General features: G+C 37.3%; 1 long non-coding RNA gene across 1 annotated transcript; it reads right to left on the reverse strand.

Moving 5' to 3' along the window:
- Positions 1-328: 328 nt before the first annotated feature.
- Positions 329-1,389, reverse strand: LOC128285353 (uncharacterized). The gene is made up of 2 exons (XR_008275866.1): positions 1,323-1,389; positions 329-498 (listed from the first exon to the last, which is right to left on the reverse strand). It is a non-coding gene; the product is annotated as an uncharacterized LOC128285353 (long non-coding RNA).
- Between the last annotated feature and the right edge of the window lie 2,854 nt (positions 1,390-4,243).

The following is a 4,243-nucleotide window of genomic DNA, read 5'->3' on the forward strand; positions in this document are numbered from 1 at the left end:
TTAAAGTCAGAATAGGGATCCAGAAATCACTCTGGCCCTATTTCACAAAAGTTTAAATATCTCATAAAATATAATTTATATGCCTGTTTTGTTCAATCCATATGAAAATAGACTTATTAAGCTTTAATTTCATAACTTACTCATCATTTAGTTCCATTTATACTATTTTATGTGATTTTTCAAATTCATGTCATTGCTGCAGTAATATTCTGTTTTATGGCAAGTTTCATCTTTCCATGAATTTTTATGAACTAGATAACCTATTAAACTTCCATGATATCAAACATGATCTAAATTAGCCATCACCATGACTTATCAATATCAAACATTTTCTCAACCAAACATGGCCATATCATAAAATTATTTACACAAAATAGGTATATTGTTATACATGCCATACTTAAGTAGTTGTACAAGCCATTTACCAAGATAAAAGTCCTTTGGATAGTGTGATCGAACTTTCGACCTGTCCCGATTCCTGAGCCGGCTTGTTCAAAACTACAGTGAATGAAAAGGAAGGAGTAAGCATAAATGCTTAGTAAGTTCATATGCAAATAACAAGTAACATAACAATACAATCATACCAAACAACCTTAACATGGTATCACCAAAACATTTATCACATTTCTAAATATCATTCATCATCTTACAATCTTATCGTTGTTGTATCCATTTCCAATCCGAGGGTTAAGAACATACCTATCCAAAGTGTCCATTTCACAACACTTACCCAAAATGTCACTTATATCTTAAGTGCTCTTCCATTAAACTAGAAATTTCACCCGTTGAACACATCGGAATATAACTTGGATACATGGATAATTTGCACATAAGTGCCGCATATGTAATCAAGAAATCATGTAACCCGCCCCTAAGTGAACTCGGACTCAACTCAACCAGCTCAGGCGTTCGCATCCATAAATGAACTCAGACTCAACTCAACGAGTTCGGATGCCTAGTTACATCTCACGAACTCGGACTCAACTCAACGAGTTCAGACATTTGCATCCATAAGTGAACTCGGACTCAACTCAACGAGTTCGGATGCTCAACCATCCTAGTGACATGTCACTTGTATCCTAATCTATTCCTAAGGTTCAAACGGGCTTTTTCCCTCGATCTCACATTTGCCGTCTTCCATGGAATATCGAAACCGATACTCGGTAGCAATTCATATTTATCAAGTAGTAAACATAGTTTGCATATTACTCAATATTAACCACAAAGCATAATATTTCACGATTAAAAATCAGCATATCATATAATTAACATCAATAACTTAAAAATAACAATTATGCTACATTATTTACACATGAACTTACCTTGGTACCAAAATATAAAGATTTTGCAATTTAGTCCACAATCTTTTATTTTCCTCGATCGCGGCTTGAATCTCGTTTCTCTTGATCTATAATACCAAATTAATCTTATTTAATACATACATTCATCAAAACAGCATTTAATACGAACTTTGGAAAATTACACTTTTGCCCCTAAACTTTTGCATAATTACACTTTTGACCCTAAGCTCGGGAATTAAACATTATTCCTTATTCTTATGTTTTATAACATGCCGATAACTTTTCCCTTCTATGGCAACATCAAATTCTCACTCTAACATATACTTGTGACTATTAGGTATTTTTGCCAATTAAGCCCTTTTACTCGTTTTCACTCAAAACCGAGTAGCACAAGTTGTCTAACATAATTTAAAACCCCATATTCTATCATAAAACATCAAAATACACAAATTTCACCTATGGGTATTTTTCCAAATATAAACCCTAGGTTGAATTATTACTAGCATAAGCTTAATCGAGCTTCCGGGATTCTAAAAACGTAAAGAACATTAAAAACGGGGCTTGGAATCACTTACTATGGAGCTTGAAAGTTGAAGAAACCCTAGCTATGGAGAGAGGGAGAATTTGGCAGCAACTAAGGAGGATGATGACCAATTTTGTGTTATTTTTCCCATTTTATTTCATTTAATATCCAAATGACCAAAATGCCCCTCCATACTAAACTTTCAAAAATTCCTTCCATGTCCTAATTTTCTTCATGAACTTAAAATTGGTCAAATTGCTATTTAAGACCTCCTAATTAATATTTCAATGCAATTTCATACTAAAAACTTCTAGAATGCAAATTTTGCAACTTATTCGATTTAGTCCCTACTTTCAATTTAAACACTTTAGACATAGAATTTCATCACGAAATTTTCACACAATCATGCAATCATATCATAATCATCAAAATAATTATAAAATAATTATTTCTATCTCGGATTTGTGGTCACAAAACCACTATTCTGATTAAGCCCTAATTCAGGATATTACAATTCGATAAGTATGTAAGATTAATCTTTGAGTGATATCGATTGTAGGTTTGGGCTAAGGAGATCGCATCAGGCTTGCTTACCAGGTGTGTACATACACTACACACACATTATGTATCGGCAAAAGTCGAAATGCCGAAAAGCTGAAAAGCTGAAATGCCAAAAAATTAAAAGTTTGGCTACGGTAGTCTTGCGAGTGCGCGAACACTCGTAAGGGGGAGACCGATAGGTTGCCTGAGGCCCACGGGCGATTCCATGGACTTGGGTTGTGATTTGGCCATATGGGCCGGCATGGGCTAAAGGGGCCCGATGGGCTGTTGGGCCCATAATAGGCAAAAACTGAATGTTGATGCTATGTGATAGGAACTTGTATGTGAGCATGAATATGAATGTGACTGGGCCTAATGGGCCACATTAATGTGATTTGGGCCTAACGGACCATATACAGGTGATTTGGGCCTAATGGGCCATATGAATATGATTGGGCTTAATGGGCCAGATACAGGTATGTGAAATTGTTAGGGCTTTGTAAGGGGTTTTGGGCCTAGTATATAATGTCCACATAAGACTTAATTAATAAATTGCGACCATGGACAAGTCAAAGGGTTAAGGTGTGGCAACGGGTATATGCATGTCTAGGATTGGATCTAGGGAGAGCTTGGTACTTAAGCGGTCTTAATGACTCACATCCTCTTATTTGGAATCCTACCTGGTGCATAGTATTCGTCCATCTTAGGTCATGGGACTCGTTAACGAGCCAAGGTAAGTGAAAACCATAATTAAGGGAAAACTACTGAAATGCCCCTAAAGGAGAAAATGACCAAAATACCCCTAGGTGTAGAATGTAAGTTTTATGGATGTGACATGCATACATATGATATTCTGCTTAGGTTGCATATGGGTAGGAATTATGGAACGGAGGAAGTATATGAGGATCGCATGGTTGCTTGACAATCGTGGATTCACCGACGGCTTTTAAAGCCCAATATGTAAATGAAGGTAGTTCCGCAACCAGGCTACCATGGTGTGTGGGCTGGGTGGGTCGATATTTATATCCCCACATGGTGTGAAGGGGGACGGAGCTGGTGTGTAGCAGATGGATAATTTGGATGGGATTGCATTGCATGATTGATGAATGCTGTTTTTTTTTGAATGCTTGTTTTCCGTCGAGGGTTGTACACACTGAGTTTGCGAAAAATCACCCCCTCTTTTATTTTATTTTTAGGTGACGCTCCGTAGAAGGTTCGATGTCTGGAAGGACTCTGGGTGGCCAGCTAGCAGAATTTTTCATAAAAAGGTGCAAACTTCACACGGCCAGAGTACACGCCCATGTAGGTAGGTCGTGTCCCTCACACGACCAAGACACACGCCCGTGTCTTAGCTCGTGTGTATACAATTGAGCATACTGACTTGCAAAATTAGAGTGCAGGGGACATACGGCCATTCAACACGCCCGTGAGGCAGACTATGTGTCACACACATTCTAGACACACGCCCGTGTGTCTATCTGTGTGGACAATTTAAAGGCTAATCTCCAAGCCAATTGTCACCCTCAATCATTCATGCATTCAAACATATTTCATAGCATGCAACAAGACATATTAAGACACTTAAATATTCAACACCGTGGCACTCTCACATCTTCATAATGTCATCCTATTACACATTCATTTTGTTACACCATTTAGACGCATTCCACACCAATTTCATGCATTATCAAACTTGTTCCCATAACTTCAAATTATGCACTCATGTCTATAGTCATTTTAAGCCATTATGTTATCCCTTATCTGTTAGCATCTAGTCCATACTTTATCATACATTCACCAAGCAATAACTTATCACATCATCAAGGCACTAACACATGCATGCATGGGTAATTAGATTACAACCCAATAATCAAATATA

This window comes from Gossypium arboreum, chromosome 12, assembly GCF_025698485.1.
Source record: "Gossypium arboreum isolate Shixiya-1 chromosome 12, ASM2569848v2, whole genome shotgun sequence".
NCBI lineage: Eukaryota > Viridiplantae > Streptophyta > Magnoliopsida > Malvales > Malvaceae > Gossypium > Gossypium arboreum.